This window comes from Eptatretus burgeri, chromosome 10, assembly GCF_056783735.1.
Source record: "Eptatretus burgeri isolate ZD-2024b chromosome 10, Ebu_testis_v1, whole genome shotgun sequence".
In the NCBI taxonomy this organism is placed as follows: domain Eukaryota; kingdom Metazoa; phylum Chordata; class Myxini; order Myxiniformes; family Myxinidae; genus Eptatretus; species Eptatretus burgeri.
Window position 1 is genome coordinate 22923878 of NC_140970.1, and position 23829 is coordinate 22947706.

Here is a 23829-nt window from a genome sequence, read left to right on the forward strand (position 1 = left end):
AAAAAAAATAATTACATCTCTTCTATTGGAAATGCACACAGTGATTTGCAAACCGAGCCTCAAGGGTGGTGTGCAGATGCGTTTTTTAAAAATAACAATAAATACAAGGTGCAGGGAGGTGAAATTCGCTGTAAATGATGTTCAACGCACGCAGAGTAAAACGAGTGTTAATTTTCGTCCGTAGGATGTCAAAGGGCGGAGGAGCTCCTTGTGAGCCAACGGCCATCCATATCTAGTGCCCAACTGTGTCGACGGACGTCCTCCTGCAGTTGGGTTACTTTTTTATTAGGAGGTTGGTGGCAGGATTTGCACTCCGGTCACCGTAAAACCCTTCATTCCGCAAAACACAAAAATCCAAAAAAATCTGAAAACCCACTCCGTGGGAGTACCTCCTGTGCAGCTTCCCTTCGCAGGGCAGCTCACCGGATGACGGGATTGGGGCAAAGCCTTCAGGACCCCCAATCTTTGATGAAAGGAGGGAAACCACAAGGTAACATCCCTGGGTCAGATTGCGGGAGAGTGTGTCGGAGTGGTGCTGAGGTGTCGTCCACCAGACGGCGGTCTCCTTGGGTTAACCTGAGGCAGTCCCTTCGGAAGGTGCCTGGAATGTCCTATCCCTAAGAAACGATGATCACCTGTTTCTGTTATCATCTGAGCTCAAGCGTTTGGACATCGGTATTGCAGCTCTCTCTGAGGTTCGGAGACCGGATTGCAGTGAGATAATGGTGGGTGGTTACACCAATTATTGGTCTGGTCGCTCTGATGGTTACCATACTCAAGGAGTTGCTGTAGCTGTGTCCAATAAGCTGACCCCAATGATAATTGAGGTAACACCAGTCAACGAGCGTATTATGAGACTAAGGATTCGTCACTCCTAAGGTGTCATTTCCCTGGTCTCTGTCTATGCTCCGACTGAAGCGGGTGACCTCACCGTGAAGGACACATTCTACGCCACGCTCGAGCCTGTGGTTGACCAGTGCCGCAGACGAGATACACTTCTAGTCTTGGGGGATTTCAATGCATCAACTGGAACTGATAGGAATGGTTATGAGACATGTGTTGGTCCCCATGGGTCAGGAACTATGAACCAGAATAGTACTAAGTTCCTTGACTTTGCAAGAAGTCATGGACTTAGGGTGGCTGGTTCATGGTCTCAGCGCCCACAAGCTCATCGCTGGACTTGGTATTCCAACACTGGCGGTGTGGCAAAGGAGATTGACCATGTCCTTGTCGACGGTCGCTGGAGGATGATCCAGAACTGCAGGGTCTACCGGAGTGCTCAGTTCCTCAATACTGACCACCGGCTTGTTGTAGCAACTCTAAAGCTGCACCTTAAAGCCTGGAGAATGGTACCATCCCAGCCGAGGCTGGATGTTGGCAAGCTCAAGGATGAGAGAGTCGCTGAGGAGTTTGCGAACAGGCTGGGTGGACTTTTGGGGTGTCTGGGTGCTTTGGGGTGTCCTGAAGAGTTGTGGAGTGCCTTCAAGACCACCGTCCTTGATGTTGCCGGTGGATGTCTTGGAACTCACCGCAGGGCAAAGAAGAATTTTGTCTCTCAAGGGACACTGGATACCATTGACCAGAGTCGCAGGGCCAAGCTGAATGGCAGAGCTGATCTGTTCAGGGAGCTGAGGCGTAAAACTGTACGTGCACTAAGGGTGGACAAGGATGCCTATGTGCGAGGAATCTGTGAGGGGGTAGAGCATCACCTGTGGACAGGTGATTCTCGTCCCGCTTACAGGGGAATTCGCGCATTATGTTCATCCAAGCCCATCCCTCGGAGCACTGCAGTTCGAGCAGAGAGTGGTAGGCTCTTGACAGAGGAGTCTGAAGTGAAGGCCCGCTGGGCCGGTTACTTTGAGCGGTTGTACCAGGCTGATCCCCCAGCTGTCGAGTTGGACGACAATGTTGTTCCAATCCCTGTTGCTGACCCTCCAATCAACTGTGGTCCACCTTCGCTTGTGGAAACATGAGCTGCGGTGAACCGGTTGAAACGGGTAAAGCTGCAGGGATCTGTGGCATCCATGCTGAACTTCTCAAGGCTGGTGGAAATGCTGCACTCGTGTCATTGCATGCAGTTTTGTGCTCTGCCTGGAACAAAGGCATCATCCCAACTGATTGGAAGAGGGGCCTTGTTGTCCCTCTCTGGAAAGGGAAGGGTGATCGCCAAGACTGCAACAACTACCGAGGGGTGACGCTGCTCTCAGTGCCGGGCAAGGTCTTTGCTCGGATAATTCTTGATAGGGTTCGACACCATCTGCGTGAGCACCAGCGTCCAGAGCAGTCAGGCTTTACACCAAAGAGGTCAACGATTGACCGTATCCTTGCTCTTCGGGTCCTCACCGAACGCAGACGAGAGTTTCGGCAGGGGCTGCTTGCAGCCTATGTTGATTTCTGTAAAGTGTTTGATTCAGTGAATTGGGATGCCTTCTGGAGGATTCTTGGTCTTCGTGGGGTGCCACCAAAACTGATCGATCTGAGGTCTGAACTCTACTATGGTACTGAGAGTGCTGTGAAGTGTGGTGGTACCATCTCTGACTTATTTCCAGTTGCTACTGGAGTTTGTCAGGGGTGTGTACTGGCCCCCACACTTTTCAGCACTTGTATGGACTGGATTTTAGGGAGGATGTCGGAAAGATCAAGCTGCGGTGCATCGTTTGGGAATGTCAAGATCTCGGACCTTGATTTCGCAGATGATGCAGTCATCTTTGCGGAGACTTTAGATATCCTTTTGAGGGCCCTCAAGGTTCTGAATGAGGAGTCGGAGCCACTGGGATTACGGGTTTCTTGGGTCAAAACGAAGATCCAGGCTTTCAATGACATCTTGGATGCTGCTGTCCTGTCTGTGTCTGTTTGTGGTGAGGATGTTGAGGTCGTGGAGAGATTCACTTACCTTGGCAGTGATATTCATGTTTCTTCTGGCTGTGAGTCAGAGGTCAATAGACGTCTGGGTCGGGCCTGGGGAGTCATGGATTCACTGGATCAAGGGGTGTGGCGTTGCTGGTACTTGTGCGGGAGGACGAAAGTCCGAGTCTTCAGGTCCTTGATGCTTCCAGTCTTGCTCTATGGATGCGAGACTTGGACTCTGACCAAGGATCTGAGATGGAGACTTAATTCCTATGGTACCAGGTCTCTTTGGAGAATCCTTGGCTATCACTGGTCAGATTTTGTGTCCAACGAGCGGTTGCTGAGAGAGACTCGGATGCAATTTGTTACCTGCATGGTCCGTGAGCGTCAGTTGCGGCTGTATGGACATGTGGCTCGTTTTCCTGATGCTGATCCTGCTCATTAGATTCTCTCAGCGAGGGAGTTTCGTGAGTGGAGGATGCCAATGGGCCAACCACGTGCCTCATGGTTGCAGCAGGTTGACCAGCATCTCCAGGAGATGGGGATGGGCCTGGCATCTGCCTGGGGGATGGCCAAACAGAGGCCCCTGGAGTACCGACAGAAAGTGTACGCAGTGACGCGCTGTTCTGGCACATGCTCCCATACCTGACCTGACGTCTAATAAATAAAGAAGATATTAGCAAACCTTACCCTTGACCGAGGCTTTAGACTTTGCCACGCTCATGGGGCTGTACTACCAAAATGAAATATCCCAGAAGATAAAGACAATAGATAGTGTCACATTTGTACATGTAGTGATTTAAACTAACATTTTTTGCTGCGACATATCATATCTTCCAGTGTCCTTGAATATTCTGAATAAAATAACTTCAAAACCATCATTTTTGATGGGCTTTTACATGAGTAGTAATAAAAATAATGCAGGGTGTTTCAAAATAAGCTGCAGCACAAACTTATTCCCTCGAGGAGTCCCCGTTGTGAGAAAACTACCTCTACGCTTGTCTTCCAGCCCCAAGCTAATTTGATCAACTCCGCAATGCTCATCTCTTCCAGAAACATGCCTTCCATCTGCCGCCATGAGACTGCTCAGAGCGGTCAGTGGAGAAAACTTCACCGATATCTTGAATCCGCTCGTCATGGCGACAGCCAAACCGTTACCCCAATTACCGGGGATTCTCGAAGAAGATGCCGCGCTCGAACCCGCTGTTGGGCCACAAGGCAATCCCCAATGAAGCACCAGCTGCATGGATGCCAAACCACCACCGGCGAATGCACCTCTGACTCCTCTGCCACCGCGATGTTTCTGAGTTCCAGTGCTCAATTGCATTTAAATACAAAGCACAATGAGAAGTTGCCATCTTCTTCTTCCTCCAAGATTGTGTGAGTTTGGTGCACATTTTCATGAGAATGTGAGTCCCGTACATCAAAACAGTGAAAGTCACAGAAGAATGTGAGAGTTGTCATGTCTGATTGACATGTCCACCTCTGATACAGCTAAAAACACATTAGATGTATGTCAGGCACTAACTACTCTCCAAAGTGTGGCTTCCGGTTCCCTGGCTGTTGAACGTGGATGTTGGATTGGTAGTTCATCCTTCCAGTTCATCAAAGCTACATTTTTCTCGACCATATCCGTTGTTTTTTTGTTATATTTTCATTCCTGTGCTGCTGTTTGTGTTTTCTTCCATTTTTCCGTGTTAAAACCGTACCTTGTTGTGCCGTATTAACAAATTTTGTCTGTGTAGTTCAGGTTAAGTTGTCCAGGCCTCAGCTAGCTGGTGCACACATTCCATCTCTGCCCTGGCCTGCATGTCTCTTTCTGCTCCTTTTTTCCCCAAAATATTGTCCTTTCAGCTTCCTCTACTTTATCCTATTCCCCCTCCTTGCTTCACCAAACACAAAATTAAACCAAAAAAGCTTTATTTTTCTCACTCCAAAAAAAAAAATCACAAATTCAATCAGCCCATACTTCCTTCTGCATGTATTTGTACTGCCTGTTACTTTATTCTTATCCCTTCCCTTTCCCGATATCTCCACACTTTATCGTCATTGAATGAAATGCTTATTCCCTTAAAAGCTGTCAAATACATTTTCAAGAACTTCATATTCCTTATTGTTCCATCAGAAACACTCAACATGTTCTACTTCTTCATCAGGATCGATTCCTCTTCTAATTTTTGACAAGGATTATTTGTCAAACCTGTCTCACTCGGAAATGCTTGCTGCATCAATCCTCCTCCCATACTTGCAGCATTATTTTCAACAACCATTCTTTCCATCCCTCTCATGATGCCCATCTCCATATATCCAGATTGGGTATTTGAAGAAGTCCAGTTTGCAGAGGTTGTCGACTCATGACAATTGATTCCTCTTCACACACTTCAAACGGTGTCAAAAACTTCCATGCCAGAACCCTCCCCCACATCTCCTACACAGCAGAATCCTTCAAACTGCAACCCTTCTATGTGCCCCCTCTTCAGCACATGGTCAGGTATGGGAACATGTACCAGAGCAGTGCATCGCTGCGTCCACTTTCCACTGGGATTCCAGGGGCCTCCATCTGGTCATCACCCAGGAAGATGCCTGGCCCATCCCCATCTCCTTGAGATGCTGATCAACCTGCTGCAACCTTGAGGAACATGGTCGGCCCATTGGCCTCTTCCATACACGAGGGTCCGTCGATGAGAGAATCTGGTGAGCAGGATCAGCATCAGGAAAACGAGCCACATGTCCATACAGCCACAGCTGATGCTCACGGACGATGCAGGTAACAAATCGCATATGAGTCTCTCTCAGCAACTGCTCATTGGACACAAAGTCTGACCAGCAATGGCTAAGGATTCTCTGAAGGGACCTGGTACCAAAGAAATTTAGTCTCTGTCTCAGATTCATGGTCAGAGTAGAAGTCTCACATCCGTAGAGCAAGGTTGGAAGCACCAAGGACCTGAAGACTTGGACTTTCGTCCTCCTGCAAAGGTACCGGCAGCGCCACACCCCATGATCCAGTGAATCCATGACTCCCCAGGCCCGATCCAGACATCTATTGACCTCTGGCTTACAGCCAGCAGAGACATGAATTTCACTGCCAAGGAAAGTGAATCTCTCCGTGACCTCAACATCTTTACCACAAACTGGTACAGACAAGTTAGCAGCAACCAAGATGTCATTGAAAGCCTGGATCTTAGTTTTGACCCAGGAAACCCGTAATCCCAGCAGCTTTGACTCCTCATTCAGCACCTCGAGGGCCCCCAAAAGGATATCCAGAGTCTCTGCAAGGATGTCCACTGCATTGTTTGTGAAATCAAGGTCAGAGATCTTGAAATTCCCAAACAATGCACCACAGCTTGATCTCTCAGACATCCTCCCCAGAATCCAGTCCATACGAGTGCTGAAAAGTGTGGGGGCCAGTACACACCCCTGACGAACTCCAGTAACAACTAGAAATAAGTCAGAGATGGTATCACCAAATTTCACAGCACTCTCAGTACCAGAGCATAGTTCAGACATCAGATTGATCAGTTTTGGTGTCACCCCATGAAGACAAGGAATCCTCCAGAGGGCATCCTGATTCACTGAATGTAATGGTTTGCAGTGATCAACATAGGCTGAAAGCAGTCTTGGCCAAAACTCTCATCTGCATTTGGTGAGGACCCAAAGAGCATGGATACGGTCAATCGTTGACCGCTTTGGTGTAAAGCCTGACTGCTCTGGACGCTGGCACTCAAGGATATGGTGGCAAACCATATCAAGAAGGATACGGTCAATCGTTGACCGCATTGGTGTAAAGCCAGACTGCTCTTGGCGCTGGTGCTCAAGGAGATGGTGGCAAACCATATCAATAATGATTCGAGCAAACACCTTGCCCAGCACTGAGAGCAGCATCATTGCTGTCCTTGGTCATTGTTGCTGTCCTGGTGATCACCCTTCCCTTTCCAGAGAGGGACAACAAGGCCCCTCTTTCAGTCAGTTGGGATGATGCCTGTGTTCCAGGCAGAGCAGAGAACTGCATGCAACGACATTAGTGCAGCATTTCCACCAGCCTTGAGAAGTTCAGCATGGATGCTACATATCCCAGGAGCTTTATGCCATTTCAACCGGTTCACCGCAAGCTGTGGTTCCAAAATGAAGTTGGATCACAGTTGATTGGAGGGTAAGCAATCGGGATAGCAACACCCCTGTCATCCAACTCAACAGCTGGTCGATCAGCCTGGTTCAGCCATTCAAAGTAACTGGCCCGGCATGCCTTCACTTCTGACATCTCTGTCAAGAGCCCACCACCCTCGGCTCTAAGTGCAATACACCGAGAAACGGGCTTGGAGGAACGCAATGCGCAAATTCCCCTGTAAGCAGGAATCAGAATCACTTGACCACAGGTGATGCTCTTCCCTCTCACAAATTACTTGCACATCGGCCAACTTGTCCGCCCTCAGAGCACATCCAATTTTACGCCTCAACTCCATGAACAGTTCAGCTCAGCCATTAAGTCTGCCTCTGCGACTCCAGTCAATGGTATCCAGTGTCCCTTGTGAGACAAAATTCTTCTTCGCCCTTTGGTGAGTTCCAAGACCTCCACCGGTATCATCAAGGATGGTGGTCTTAATGGCACTACACAACTCCTCAGTTTTTCCCAAAGCACCCAGACTCCCCAAATCCCAACTCTGCTTGTTCACAAACTCCTCAGCTGCCCTCTCATCCTTGAGCTTGCCAACATCCAGCCGAGGCTGGGATGGTGCCATTCTCCCAGATTTAGGCTGCAACTTCAGAGTTGCTACAACAAGCCTGTGGTCGGTATTGAGGAACTGAGCACTCCAGTCGACCTTGCAGTACTGGATTATCCTCCAGTGACCATCAACGAGCACATGGTCAATCTCCTTTGCCACACCACCAGCTTTGGAATACGAAGTTCAATGATGAGCCTGTGGGCACTGAAACCATGAACCAGCCATGCTAAGTCCATGACTTCTTGCAAAGTCAAGGAACTTAGTGCTATTCTGAGTCACAGTTCCAGACACATGGGGACCAACACCTGTCTCATAACCATCCCTATCAATGCCAGCTGATGCATTGAAATCCCCCAAGACTAAAAGAGTATCTTGCCTGGGGCACTGATCAACCACAGACTCAAGGGTGGCATAGAATGCATCCTTCAGGGTGAGATCAATCACGTCATTTGGAGCATGTACTGAGACCAGGGTAATGACACCCAAGGAGTGACGAATCCTTCGTCTCACCAAAATCTTGGAGTTAACAATTTTAAAATTGTCACTCTTTCATCTAAATGCTGAAAATTGTGTTTAAAAGACTATTTGAATTACAGATTACATGCAAGCAATGGCAAGTTCAGCATTTAGATGAAAGAGTTAAAATGTCAGGATGGTTTACAATAATTGTTTTGCTCCTGGATGCAAATCAGGCTCAAAAAATATCGCAAATACAAGAAAAAGAGCAATCAGAGATTGCAGACCCTCACCAGGACTTGTTTTATGTGGTGTCTTTTGTGTGGTGTTTGTGTTGTTTTTTGTGGTGTTTGTGTACTGGTGTATTACATAATTAATAAGAGACATAATTAGAACTGCCACTTTATTACTGCTGGCAGTGATTACTGGTTACCAAGACGTCCCGCTTTGATGCAACCCCACGTTGATCAGACCCCTAACCCTGACCCATGACATTTTTACAGCGCGTGCGCTGTATACAATTGCACCGAGTTTGAAATGTCCCCGGCGTCGTCTACCACATCTCCGGTGGGTCCGGTGTCCCCCCCCCCGTCCCCCCCACCTCCCACGTGCCTCACGACAGCCAATGACGGCCGTCCGGTAGATGCAGTGCGTAACCTCGACGGATATGGTGACAATTGACGGAAATACCCGAGTATTTCAATGAAAATTTGTGAAACTAATGTGTTATATATGTGAAAACCATTTAATTATTGCTTGACGGAAAAAAAACGAAGAAACGCTCCCCTCATGTACGAACGAACGAACGAAAGACGTCATTTCCGTCCACCATGGCATTTCGCGGCGAACGCAGAAAGCTAAGTTCTTCTTATGCCATCATTTTCTTTAATATTAGCCATAAACAAGTGTTTCGTCATGCATTAGTAGTTCAAATTTACTAACAACAAGAACGAAAAAATAATCTCCTCAGATTCAACAAGAACGAAAAAAAACCTGAAAACATCACGTGCAGGACAAGACCAATCGAGCTGAAGGAAATTATACTGTAACTGCACTGCTCCTGATTGGTCAAACGACACCACGTATGTTGTGTGGGCGGTGTTATGCACGAGGATTCCAGGCTAAGTTCTTCTTATGCCATCATTCTCTTTAATATTAGCCATAAACAAGTGTTTCGTCATGCATTAGTAGTTGAAATTTACTTAAAATCATTCTTTTGCGGCCTCTTGCCACGCTGTATCGAACAATTTCATTCCTTCTGTTATATATAAAGGTGCTTATCACAATAATAACAAGATTTTTACATTTCAAATATTAAGTACGCTTTTTAATTGTTTTTCAACTGAAAAAGCATAAATTGCATATTTTAACATTAGTGTACTCATTTGATTCACCACACCACACTCATTTTTTTTTCATTTTTCACCACACCACACCACACACCACACACACTCACCACACCACACTCATTCACCACACCACACATTAACCACACTCATTTGAATGAGTGCTGTATTGAAGGATTTCACTTGTTTTTGTTGTTATTCAATTGAATTTAGAATGGGATTAAAATATATTCAATTCAAATCTAATGGAAGACCAAATAGGTACAGTCCTGCATTGGAGTAATCAGGAAGAACCCAAAGAAGAAAAAAGCAAAGATGAAGTCATCAGGAGGAACCTGGATAGGATTCGCATTTCAGTTGCAACTCCTCCACCCTCAAAACAATCAAGGCACAGCCAAGTGAGCCTTTTCAAAAAATAAAAAATAAAAAAACCTCATTACAAAAAATTAAATAACTCTGCCTGCCAGACCATGCATCTGATAAAGTTTAAATTTAAAACATGCATTCCCCATTACTATTAGATCATAATTTTGAAGTTTCACATCGATTGATTAAGCGGTTCCAGAGAAAGAATTATTTAATATTTTTCTTAAATCAAATATGGCTGCCAAACCATGTGACATCAATTTTTCCTTAACAACCTTGTACATGCATGCCTTGGGGAACATTTATGTGAAGTTTCCCCTCAATCTGTCCAGATGTTCTCGAGGAGATTTTTATATGTTTTAGGGTAAATCCAATATGGCTACCAAACCATCTGACCTATGACATCATATTTGTGAATCTTTTGTTCCTCATGGATAGGCGGTCAGATGTGTAAAGTTTTTCCTCGATCTGTGCAGCCATTTCAGAGAAGAAGATTTTTGAAGGGTTATTTTAAAAAAAACAACATGGCTGCCGAATCACATGACCAATGACGTCATCAAAAAACTTTTGTGGACCATTTTATCCCGAGATGAAAAATCAAATATCCCGATATCAAAAATGTTCAAACTGATCAGATATAGCGTTCTACATATGCAATTGTGACGCCATAACAAAGGCAACCATGACGTCATAAAATATCACTCATTCCCCATGAGGAGTACTTGCTATGTGCCAAGTTTCAATTTTTTTCCTTCGTGTGGTTTCAGAGATAGAGGTACAAAGTTTTGCCACATCTCCAACATGGCTGGCACACCTTGTGACCTATGACGTCATAAATATCATTAAAACATTCTACATGAGTCGTCGCACCGATGGTGAAAATTTCGTCTCAATCCGACAAGCGGTTGCGGAGAAAAACACTAAAGTTCCATGCGGACAAACAAACAAATGAAATTGCTCGTTGAGCAAGGAATTGCCGGAATAACTTTGTCATATCTCCATGATCTCTGAAAAAACAAAAACCTGGAAACCAATTTGGTTCTTATAAGTCGATAGTGTTACTGTTTAATGAGTTATAGCACTTAGATTGGTCATGATCATAACTTGGAAGTCAATCGGACTTGAAATGGCGTTTTTATCGCAATTTGAAAGTTTTGACCCGACCCTCCTGACATTCGACCCCCGACCGCTAAGAAGGGTGTTGGTGTGACACCCCAATGAGACATATGGTTGGATGCAGTATTGGAAGATGCACATTTTGGATTTGGTTTGAAGTCGATACAACCATTTCAGCGGACGTTATTGCGAAAATAAGAATTTCGGTTTTTCGGTGACCTTGACCTTGACCTTTGACCTAGATTCACCAAAAACGACAAGTATCTAAGTTGGACCATGGCCGACGTCTGTACCCAGTTTGGTCATGATTGCTGAAACGGTGTGGTTGCTGCAGGGTAAACAAACACGCAAACAGACAGACAGACACACAGACACACAGAATGACACACACATCCGACCAACTTAATTGCCGAAATCCGAAGGATTCCAGCAATTAACAAACGGACCCAAATGCAATACCCTCTCCTTCAGCGAGGGTAACAAACAAACAGACAGACAAAGGACCCAAATGCAATACCCTCTCCATTTTATTTTTTTGTATGCATTGTCGAGGCTCGTATGAGAGCTAAAAAGGGTAACAGAAAAGGATAAAAAAGGTTTAAAAAAATAAGGGGGCAAAAAGTGTAATCCTTTGGCAAGGGTAACAATAAATATCTATGTCGGAAAAGTGTCGGGTTCGAACCATTTCCTGTTGGTAGAAAGTGCCCTACTTGCATAACTTAGTCACTGTAAACAAACACTGTGCATGCGCAAAAGGTCTAGTTAAGCATTCATGCGTTGTTTCGAATGTCCCGTATTGGCTGGGTTAGCCATGGCACTTCAGCAAGAAGACTTCTGTGACTCCAGAGGACTGACTCAATCTGGATTTCTCTCAATGGTAAATCGTCCCTTCTGGACTTCGTGATGACAAACTTCCCCGCAAATTTCTCTTGCTCTTCCTCTGCTCCAATTGTTTCATGTAATCATGTGCTTGTGAGAGTCAACATCACTAGCTATTCTCAGAGAGCTGCCTCAGCAATGGCAAGTCTGGCAGTTCGCTCAGGCAGACTGTCTGGGATGGCAAGCAGCCATCTCACTTCAGGACTGGTATCTTATATCTACTGCCCCTGATATTAACTCAGCCTGGGAATTCTTCAACAGAAACCTGCTCTTTCTTATGTGCAGATCCACCCCATCTTGTCTTCATGTATCCTACCCTTCCTCCTACCCAGGGTACACTGAATCCTGTAGTGAGGCAGTTACTTTGAAACAACATGCCTTTTCCTCCTGGAAAGCAAAACTGAATGAAGGCAATCTCAGGTCATTCCACAAAGCCCACCACAAGTGTGTGTCCACTCTCAGGAGAGCAAGAAAACGTCTGCACAACATATTTCAGATTTAACTTGCCAACTAGTCTCTCTCCTCCAAAACTTTATGGCAACTTATCAAGACTGCCTCTGACATATGCTCTCCCTCCATGCTTCCATCACTTCAAATGGCACCACAGCCGACTCTGCCTGCAAGAACTGCAAGATGCCTCAATTGTCGTTTTCCTTCCACATATTATGCCCCCAACCCATCACTCTCTGTACCCACCCTACTCAGTCACACCCATCTGCTCGTTGACTGTCTTTTTCACCAAAGAAGGTGGAGAAATTTCTGGCAAAGCTCACCTGATTCTGCAACTGGATCGGACGGTATGAGATCATGTGTCCGAAAAACTCATTCTGCTGCTCTTGTACATTCTCTTTCTGCTCTGTGCACCCTATCATTTGCCCTAAGTCATCTTCCATCTGTTTGGAAGTCAGCCAATATCACCACATCACATAAACAAGGTGCAAAAACCAATTGCCTGAACTACAGACCTATCAGATTACTTCCAATCATCAGCAAGGTCATCGACTCAATCATTGCAGTTTACATAAAATCCTTCCTTTTCTCCAACGACCTCAGTTGAGATCATCACACCTGATTTAGACCAGGTCCCTCAACTTTGGACTTGCTGCTTCTACTCTGCTCACAGTGGATGGAGGCCCTCAATGTCAGACATGAGATGAGAGCCATCTTTCAAGACATATCTCTACCTTTAAATACAGTCTAGCACCCCACCTTGCTCTCCAAACTCTGCCTATGGAATAAAAAGCCAACTCCACATCTCTTACTGACTTCCTCTACTCTCGTAGCCAACACATGGCTCTCAACGGAATCCCCTCATCTCCTCTTCCTTTCAAGGCTGGAGTGCCCCAAGGTAGTGTTCTGGGCACTTTCCTATTCCTCATCTTCATCAAAGATCTTTCTACTTTGGAAAATTTTGTCTCTGCTGATGATGCCACCTTCTGCCATGAAATCCCCATCCTTCAGACAGGTAGGCAGCAGCCTCTTCCCTCTCTTCAGACCTTGATATAATCAGAAGCTGGTCAAACACTTGGAATTTGTCTTTCAATACTGACAAATCAGCTCTCTCTCCCTTCCTCCACCCCCACCCCCAGTCCAGCACCCGCCCCCCCCCCCCCCATTTAATTTCTCTTAAGAATCTTCTTGATGAAATTCAGTCACTTAAACTTTTGGGCCTCACAATCAGCAATGGTCTTTCTTTGACAAACCACATTTCTGAGTTGGCCTCCGAAGCAAGTCCAAAGCAGCTGGGCATCCTCCGTCATGCAAAGTCCTTTCTTGGCACACCTGAACTCTTAACCACATATAAGGTCTTCTTCCACAGCTTGATGGAGTAGTGCTCTCCTTTTTGGGTTGGCACCCCGACCTCACCCCTTGCTCAGCTTGATGCCGTGAAAACCAAGGTTTTCAAGATCATTGGAATCTCCAATGATGAAGTTGAGTCTATGGGCCGACCATTTTCACATAGCAGACAGATCTGTGGTCTTTATGTCTTCTACCGCCTCCTATATTGTCTTGCACCCTCTGCTCTTTCCGTGTTTTGTCACCAGCCATGATTCTGCAAGGCACGTACTTGCAACCCCTTCTAATGAAACTCCCAAAATCCAGAATCATTGCTCACCTACACTCACTCATTCCTATTTTTCCCATATATGGAACAAGCTTCCATATTCTCTGCCCGGATTAGTGAGGGCAACGCAGCCATGGTCAGAGTGCTGATCGGTGCCCATGGAACGACCCACTACCCCTGCCCTCTCTCTCTCTTCCGCTCCCTCTCCCCCCTCCTCCCTCTCTCTCTTCCTCTCCCTCTCCCTCTCCCTCTCCCCCTCTCCCCCTCTCTCTCTCTCTCTCTCTCTCTCTCTCTCTCTCTCTCTCTCTCTCTCTCTCTCTCTCTCTCTATCTCCATAGGCCATAGTGGCTGGGTAGCATATCTTTGCTGTACTCTGTTTTCCCCTGTTCTATATCCCCCCTTGCTTTCTTTATTGCTTCCTTTCTAGAGAGAGAGAGAGAGAGAGAGAGAGAGAGAGAGAGAGAGAGAGAGAGAGAGAGAGAGAGAGAGAGAGAGAGAGAGAGAGAGAGACACACACAGAGAGAGACAGAGAGAGACAGAGAGAGACAGAGGAGAGAAAGAGTGAGAGAGTGTGTGAGAGTGAGAGAGACAGACAGACAGACAGACAGACAGACAGGCAGGCAGGCAGGCAGGCAGACATTCAGACAGACAGAGGTAGAGAGAGAGATAGAGAGAGGGAGAGAGATAGGAGAGAGCCACAGAGAGAGAGAGAGAGATAGGAGAGAGGCACAGAGAGAGAGAGAGAGAGAGAGAGAGAGAGAGAGAGAGAGAGAGAGAGAGAGAGAGAGAGAGAGAGAGAGAGAGAGAGAGAGAGACAGGAGAGAGACAGGAGAGAGACAGGAGAGAGAGAGAGAGAGAGAGAGAGAGAGAGAGAGAGAGAGAGAGAGAGAGAGAGAGAGAGAGAGAGAGAGAGAGAGAGAGAGAGAGAGAGAGAGAGAGAGAGAGAGAGAGAGAGAGAGAGCCACAGAGAGAGCGAGAGAGAGAGAAAGAGAGAGTGGGAGAGTGAGAGAAAGAAAGAGAGAGGAGAGAGAGAGAGGAGAGAGAGAGAGAGAGAGAGAGAGAGAGAGAGAGAGAGAGAGAGAGAGAGAGAGAGAGAGAGAGAGAGAGAGAGAGAGAGAGAGAGAGAGAGAGAAGAGTCACAGACAGAGAGAAAGAGAAAAAAGAACAGAGTGAGAGAGAGAGAGAGAGAGAGAGAGAGAGAGAGAGAGAGAGAGACAGAGAGAGAGAGAGAGAGAGAGAGAAAGAGAAAGAGAAAGAGAAAGAGAAAGAGAAAGAGAAAGAGAAAGAGAAAGAGAAAGAGAAAGAGAAAGAGAAAGAGAAAGAGAAAGAGAAAGATACTGAGATCTTATGGAATTCCACAGAAAATGGTTACCCCAATAAGTAAATTCTATGAACACACTGAAAGCAGTGTCATAATTAACAACTCTTTCAGAGTGGTTCCCAATTCCCTGTGGAGTCAGAAGTTCGCCAAGGTTGTATTTTGTCACCCATTCTCTTTCTGATTGCCATCGACTGGATCCTGAGGAACATAATATCAGATAGACCAAGAGGTATCCAGTGCACCCTTTTCACCCAACTTGAGGATTTAGACTTTGCTGATGACTTAGCTGTTTTGTCATCGAGGTATATCCATCTGCAATTTAGGGAGGAGGAAGCCTGGTGTTGGCGCAGTGGTAAGGGCAGTGGCTTGGGACCCAAGAGGTCCTGAGTTCAAGCCCCGTTGGGACACTGAATTAATATGTGTATATATATAATGTGGAAATATATATATATATATATAATGTGGAAATATATATATATATATATATATATATATATATATATATATATATATATATATATATATATATATATATATATATATGTAAACCAAGTCGAAAACACCAGGGGGTTGACTCAGCCTGCCATCCTTCCGAGGTCGGCAAAATGAGCACCAGTTGTACTGGGCCCGGTGTATGCCCCGGTTAGAATAGGTGTACCATATCCCTGTGTGTCATAAGAGGCGACCAGGGTTGCGTCAGGAAGGGCATCCGGCGTAAAAACCTATGCCAAATCATTATGCGGACAACAAAACGAATTTCCATACCGGATCGGTGGAGGCCCGGGTTACCAACGACCGCCACCGGTACCGGTGGTCAGCAGGGTACCAGTGGAAATTGTGCTACTGCTGGGCGAAGGAGGAGAAGGAGACGGGGAAGGCGAGTCCGGAGGCAGTGGGAGAGGGGGAAGGGGAGAAGTGTGGAGGTGAGAGTTGGAACTCTGAATGTTGGGACGATGACTGGCAAAGGGCGAGAGTTGGCTGATATGATGGAGAGAAGAAAGGTGGACATACTGTGTGTACAAGAGACCAAGTGGATGGGGAGTAAGGCGAGGAGCATTGGAGGTGGTTTCAAACTGTTCTACCATGGTGTGGATGGGAGGAGAAATGGTGTCGGGATAATCCTGAAGGAAGATCATGTCAAGAGGGTATTGGAGGTGAGGAGGGTGTCTGACCGAGTGATGAGTGTGAAGTTGGAAATTGAAGGGGTGATGATGAATGTCATCAGTGCATATGCCCCACATATGGGGTGTGAGATGGAATATAAAGAAGATTTCTGGAGTGAGTTAGATGAAGTGGTGGAGAGTGTATCCAAGGATGAAAGAGTGGTGATTGGAGCAGATTTCAATGGACATGTTGGGGAAGGGAATAAAGAGGATGAGGAGGTGATGGGGAGGTACGGTCTCAACAAGAGAAATGTGGAAGGGCAAATGGTGGTAGAGTTTGCAAAAAGAATGGAAATGGCAGTGGTAAACACGTATTTCAAGAAGAAGGAGGAACACAGGGTGACATACAAGAGTGGAGGAAAGTGCACACAGGTGGATTACATCTTAAGTAGGAGATGCAACCTGAAAGAGATTAGTGACTGTAAGGTTGTGGCAGGGGAGAGTGTAGCTCGACAGCATCGATTGGTGGTCTGTAGGATGACTTTAGAGGTGAGGTTGAGGAAGAGAGTGAGGGCTGAACCAAGGACCAGATGGTGGAAGCTGAAGGAGGAAGACTGTTGCGTGAAATTTAGGGAGGAGGTGAGACAGGCGTTGGATGGTGGTAAGGATGGGTGGGATGATTGGGCAATGACAGCAGAAGTTGTGAGGGAGATAGCTAGGAAGGTACTTGGTGTGACATCTGGACAGAGGAAGGAAGATAAGGAGACTTGGTGGTGGAATGAGGAAGTACAGGAAAGTATAAGGAAGAAGGGGTTGGCGAAAAAGAAGTGGGAGAGTCAGAGAGATGAAGAAAGTCGGCAGGAGTACAAGGAGTGGCGTCGAAAAGCAAAAAGAGAGGTGGCTAAGGCCAAGGAAAAGGCATATGACGAGCTGTATGAGAAGTTGGATACAAAAGAAGGGGAAAAGGATTTATACCGATTGGCAAGACAGAGGGACCGAGCTGGGAAGGATGTGCTGCAGGTTAGGGTGATAAAGGACGCAAATGGGAATGTGCTGACGAGCGAGGAGAGTGTGTTGAGAAGGTGGATGGAGTACTTTGAGGAGCTGATGAATGAAGAAAATGAGAGAGAGAGAAGGTTGGAAGAGGTGGAGATAGTGAATCTGGAAGTGGGGTGGATCAGTAAGGATGAAGTGAGGACTGCTATGAAGAAGATGAAAAGTGGAAAGGCAGTTGGCCCAGATGGTATACCAGTGGAGGCATGGAAGTGCTTAGGAGAGATGGCAGTGGGGTTGTTAACCAGATTGTTTAATAAAGTCTTGGAAAGTGAGAGGATGCCGGAGGAGTTTGAGATTAAGTGTGCTGGTTCCGATTTTCAAGAATAAGGGTGATGTGCAGAGCTGTGGAAATTACAGAGGGATAAAGTTGTTAAGCCACACCATGAAGTTGTGGGAAAGAGTAGTGGAAGCTCGGTTGAGAGGAGAGGTGATGATCTGTGAGCAGCAATATGGGTTTATGCCAGGAAAGAGCACCACTGATGCGATGTTTGCTTTGAGAATGTTGATGGAGAAGTATAGGGAAGGCCAGAAAGAGTTACATTGTGTGTTTGTGGATTTAGAGAAAGCTTATGATAGGGTGCCAAGAGAGGAGTTGTGGTATTGTATGAGGAAGTCGGGAGTGTTGGAGAAGTATGTGAGGATCGTGCAGGATATGTATGAGGACAGTGTGACAGCGGTGAGGTGTGCGGTAGGAATGACGGACCGGTTTAAGGTTAAAGTGGGATTGCACCAAGGATCGACTCTGAGCCCTTTCCTGTTTGCAATGGTGATGGACAGGTTGACGGACGAGATCAGACTGGAGTCTCCATGGACCATGATGTTCGCGGATGACATCATGATCTGTAGGGAGAGTAGGGAGCAGGCTGAATCGAGCCTTGAGAGGTGGAGGTACGCACTGGAGAGAAGGGGAATGTTAGTCAGTAGGAGTAAGACGGAGTACATGTGCGTAAATGAGAGGGAGGGTGGTGGTATGGTGCAGTTGCAAGGAGTTGAGGTGGGGAAGGTGGATTGGTTTAAATACTTGGGATCAACTGTCCAAAGTAACGGAGAGTGTGGGAGAGAAGTGAAAAAGAGAGTGCAGGCAGGATGGAGTGGGTGGAGAAGAGTTGCAGGAGTGATTTGTGACAGAAGGGTAGCTGCAAGAGTGAAGGGGAAAGTATACAAGACGGTAGTGAGACCAGCTATGTTGTATGGTTTGGAGGCGGTGGCGCTAACAAAAAGACAGGAAGCAGAGCTGGAGGTGGCAGAGTTAAAGATGCTGCGATTCTCGTTGGGAGTGACGAGGATAGATAGGATAAGAAATGAGTGTATTAGAGGGACAGCGCAGGTAGGACGGTTTGGAGACAAAGTGAGAGAGGCGAGATTGAGATGGTTTGGACATGTGCACAGGAGGGAAACGGAGTATATCGGGAGAAGGATGTTGAAGATGGAGCCGCCAGGCAGGGGGAGAAGAGGAAGGCCAAAGAAGAGGTTCATGGATGCGGTGAGGGCGGACATGCGGGTGGTTGGAGTGTCAATGGAAGATGTGGAGGATAGAGCGAAATGGAGACAGTTGGTCCGCTGTGGCGACCCCTAACGGGAGCAAGCCGAAAGAGGAAGAAGTATATCCATCTGCAAGCAAAAACTGACAGGCTCGTCAGCTTTGCTAGGGCAGATCTCAACATTAGTACAACTAAGACCCAGGTGGTGAACATCAATGCTCCACTTTCTGCACCCATTACAGGAAATGAAGAAGCTCGAGAGACTGTAGATAATTTTAAATACCTAGGCAGCCTCATCAGCAAAGACAATGGAGCCAAAAAAAAGACATCAAGGCAAGACTCTGCAAAGCACATAATGCATTCGTTCAACTTCATTCCATCTGGAAGTCCAACCAGTACAGCCTGAAGATAAAGATTAGACTTTATAACAGCAATGTCAAGCCTGTTCTTCTATATGACTCTGAGTAATGGCGAGTAATCAAGTCAGACATGAACAAGGTAGAGTCCTTCCACAATGGATGCCTGAGGAAAATCTGCCACATCTTCTGGCCCAATAACATATCGAACAAAGACTTGCATGAAAGAACTGGCTGCCACAGCATTGCCCTTGAAATCAAGTGTCACCGCTTCCGATGGCTTAGAATGTCCCTTAACCGAATCTCCAAGGTTACTTTGAGATAGACATCATCAGGAAAGAGGAAACCAGGCAGGCCAAGTACAACTTGGCATAGGACTCTGGTTGCTGAGTTGGGCGAGATGAGTCGATCATGGTGTGAGGCACAAAATGTAGCTAAGGATAGAGATAAATGGCAAAATATCAGAGCAGCCTTATCTTCCACCAGGATGAAGAGGTAAGAAAGTAAGTTAGCCCTCTTTCTGGTATTCTATACACCATCTGTATTGACCTCTTAATGAGAGTTCATAGGAAAACTCTTGTATGCTTAAAAGTGTCAGCGGAACTCAGAGTCAAATTATCGGCTCATGCTGATGACGTCTGTCTTCACTGAAACCCGAATCCTATGCAGGTTCCTCCTGATGACTCCATCGTTACTCTTTACTTATTCGGGTTTCTCCTGATTACTCCAATGCAGTATTTGTTTGTCTGTTTGAATGTATTTGTACCATATTCTGATGCTGTGTGGACTGTGCTTCCCCAATGACAGACCTCTGGTCGCTTGTACATGGTGCTGCATTTGAGTCTGGGGAGTGACTGCTGAAATCTACATATTTTTCACATTTCTCTATATTCATTCTAATTCTTGTTTTTTCTTTGATTTTACCTCTTTTACTCTTTATTTCTCTATTTTTTAATATATCTGTCTAGGGAGAAGTGAATTCTTGCAGAAATTTTTCTGTAAGGCTCACTTGGCTGCACCTTGATGGGTTTGAGGGTAGTGGAGTAGCAGCTGTAACCCAAATCCTATCCAGGTTTCTCCTGATGATTGATGAAGGGAGCAACTCTGTCACCAACACAAGGCTCAGGTCTGTCATACCAGAGGAGGGAGTAACCAGGGAGAGACAATAGGGAGTCTGAGATGTCTTGAAGGAGGAAAGTTTCTGTTAAGCAGATTATATCTGGATTGTCAGGGGCAACCTGTATGGAAAGATCTGTCGGGTTTGAGCAAAGGCCCTGGATGTTTGAGGTCCACACTGTTAAGGAAGAGGGAGGGGAGGAGGCTTTGGGTGCAGGGGAGAGGAGGGGAAGGGGGAGGGTAGGACGAGGGAGGAGAGGGGAGGTAAGGAGAGTTGTTGAAAGAGTGTGGGGGTTGCAGAAGAGCTTGGGGAGAAGGCTGGATGAGGAGGAGAAAAGGCTCAGTGGTGTTGGGTTGAGGTACAGTGGGGAGTCATAAGAGAGAGGGCAGAGGGCAGTTGAAGATTGAAGGAAGTGGAGTGATGAGATGAGATGGAAGAGAGAGGGCAGGGGAAGGAGGCAGCTTTGTGGATGTAGGGGGGTGGTGACAACTTTGAGAAACAGGCCAAGTAATGGCCAAGCAACAGGCCAAGTAATGTCATTATTCTGCAGGAATAGTGTCATTACTTGGCCTCTAAGGACCCCAGACCTGTGACTTTTTTATGGGGGCACTTAAAAAGCAAAGTGTTCGCTCATCACCCACGCAATAATGAAAATCTGAAAAAAAGACTTTGTCAAAAAATTGCCGGAATTTCTTTGGAGATGCTATGCTGCAAAACATGCGTCATGGGAAATATGCATGGAAGACAAGAGGAATGCCTGTGCACACAGAAGCTGCCTAGAAGATCTGATATTCAAGAAATAAATTGCATGCTATGTACATTAAGATGGCATATTTGTAATTTGGCACATACAAAATGTTTATTTAATTAATGAGTTTTTGAAATCACCCGTTTCTCTGCCTCACCTTGTATTATAGCTGATGGTGAGACCCTGGAGCTCCAGAAACTATACCTCTCCCAGAGGTAATTTGGGGGATTTTTATTTTCCTAGATTTTTTATTGGAACATTCTGGAATCTGGATAGTCAAAATGAAAGTATGGATCTTTCCTGCATTATAATATCTGTTTCAGATAACTCAGTAGAGAGAGAGACAGTACTGTACAAAAGTTTATGTTATTCCAATGATATTCATCCTTTCGGGTAAATTCATCAAATAAACTTTCAGTTATAACAGTCATATATGTTCATAATTGTAAATTAACAACCTTTACACGTGAAACAAACTGTTGAAGTAAATAAGAATTGTGCCAGTTTATAGTATCAATCAATACTTTATGTGTCTGTCCTTTGCCTTCTTGAGTGCCATCAGTCTTTTGGACATGCTTCCTATATACGACGAAAACACTCTTATAGGAATATTGTGACAAATATCCTGCAGTACATTCCACAGTTCTGTAAGGTTAGTTGGGTTCCTCTTGTTCTCTCTGTTTCCAGGCAAATCCCATATGGCCTCGACGGGATTCATGTCTAGACTCTGGGATGGCCGAGCTGTTAGCACATCTAACCAAGGAGCCGAGGACTAACACTTGAGCACATCAGCTGTGACCTTGTTCTCCAAATACTGTTTTACTGTATTGGAAATGTGTTTTGAATTATTATCTTGTTGGAAAAGGAATCCTCTTCCGATTAAACAATTTCAACTCGGAATTGCATGGTGCTGCAGTATCTGCTTACACTTTTCTTTTGTTAGCGTCTCACTGATTTTAGCAAGTTTTCCTGCACCAAAAGCTGAAATACAATCCCAGACAGTCACAGAGCCTCCCCGTGTTTAACAGTAGGCTGAAAACTTTGCATATCATCACGTTCTCTCAGTCTTTGGCGTACGAACTGGCATCTCTTCGATCCAAAAAGTTGAAACTTCGATTCATCAGATCAGAATATCAGATTCATTTATTCAATTACCCATTCTTAGTGTTGCCTTGAAAATTTTAATCTTTTCACCTTATTCTGTGGTCTCAGCCTTGGCTTCTTTGCTGCAACTCTGCCATGGAGACTTGCTGCAATCAGTCTTCTGTGCACAGTGCTGGATGAGATTGTTAATGTTCAGGCCTGTTCTCATTTCATTTGTCAGATGCTGACTTTATTTTATTCTATCGTGTAAGCTGAGCAACTTCAAGTGTTTGTCTTGCCATGGGGAGGTTCCTCTGGGTCTTTCTGGCCTTTTCTTGTCTTGCACCGAGCCAGTTTCTTTCAGGCATTGCAAAGTGTATCACACCATTGTTGGAGATCTTCAGCTTTTCTGTTATTCTATTCATAGTGTGCTCTTCTCGCAGAGTTTGGATCTTCACACAATGTTCTGTTTACAGTTACTTCCTTGGTGCCATTCCAAACACACTCATCGACTTTCAAGCAAGGGAACAAGCTGATGAAAACGAATTTTACATATTCACTCATTTGCAACTTTTATTGTGGTTTGTAACTAATTTATTTAACCATTTATATCTGCATTAAAAAAAAACCCAAGCTAAAAATTAAAAGTTTGCGATTTAGCAATTTAAAAATTAAAACCAAAATAAAAATTTTGAGAAAATCCAAAATTATAAAAATAAAAATATACAAAAAAGTGAAAAAATAAATGTCAGTAACCAGAACATGTTTCCTGTGTCGAAGCCAAAATACTAATGGCGTTTCAGCCAAGCACAGGGATTGCTTGAACCATGGCAGTTGTCTACTATCATCATCAGTTGCTGTGAGACCTCCGTCCGTCAATGTCATTGATAATGTGGGATGTTGATTGGCTGTAGACCCCCGTTGTTTCAATGGCAATAGGCTCGAACATGTAGGACTGACTAAAGCCAGTGTATTTATGGCACTTCATGTTTTCCGCATCGGTGGCCGCCGCTCTGGCCATAATATTAATGTAACGTAATTACTTCTGCCACCAAAGGTGGACAGAGGTTGTCTTCACCCCTGTCTGTCTGTTACTTGGCAAAAAATCTTTTTTGCCTGACGGAGGTATATGCTCTACCGAGTGCCATTCCGTTTTGTTTCACCAAGGGTCCCTCCTGAGTGATTTTTAATTTGTTACTTGCAAAATCAAAGATTTTTCAAGTATATTGGTTAGTCGATTTTGTTATTCTGTCTGTCTGTTTATCGCCTACAGGTCACAATTTCAAACCGATCTTCACGAAACTTCACCACATGGGAGAGTTTGGCATAAGCAATAAGTCTATTGTTTTTGAGGTGAAAAGGTCAAAAGGTCAACATAGGCCAAAGGTCAACAAATTTGTCAGATTTCTAAAATCCTCAATTTTCATCCGATTGACTTTCAATTTGAAGAGGATTTATATTTCATGTCCCTGAATTCAACGAGCCAATTACGTTTGAGGTCAACATGGACCAAATGGTCAACTTAGGCCAAAGGTCAATAAATTTGTCAGATTTCTAAAATCCTCAATTTTCATCCCATTGACTTGAAATTTTAAGAGGATTTGCATATCAGGCCACTGAATTCAACCACCAACTATTTTTAAAGTCAACTTTGGCCGAATTTCTTAAATTGTCAATTTTCATCCGATTGACTTGAAATTTGAAGTGAGTTGCATATTTGGTCATTGAATTCAGCCACCAATTATTTTTGAGGACAAATTTGTTTTTT

General features: G+C 45.3%; 1 long non-coding RNA gene across 3 annotated transcripts in view; it reads left to right on the plus strand.

Moving 5' to 3' along the window:
- The window catches only part of LOC147018077 (uncharacterized), a 54078-nt gene that overhangs the window by 7652 nt on the left and 22597 nt on the right, over positions 1 to 23829 (plus strand). The window contains exons 1-3 of one of the 3 annotated variants that reach the window (XR_015062267.1): positions 8785 to 9106; positions 21148 to 21193; positions 21666 to 21871. This is a non-coding gene — a long non-coding RNA (uncharacterized LOC147018077). Of the gene's footprint in view, positions 1 to 8784; positions 9107 to 21147; positions 21194 to 21665; positions 21872 to 23829 lie in introns of those variants that run through there. The other 2 variants (XR_015062266.1, XR_015062265.1) reach the window with 2 other exon arrangements.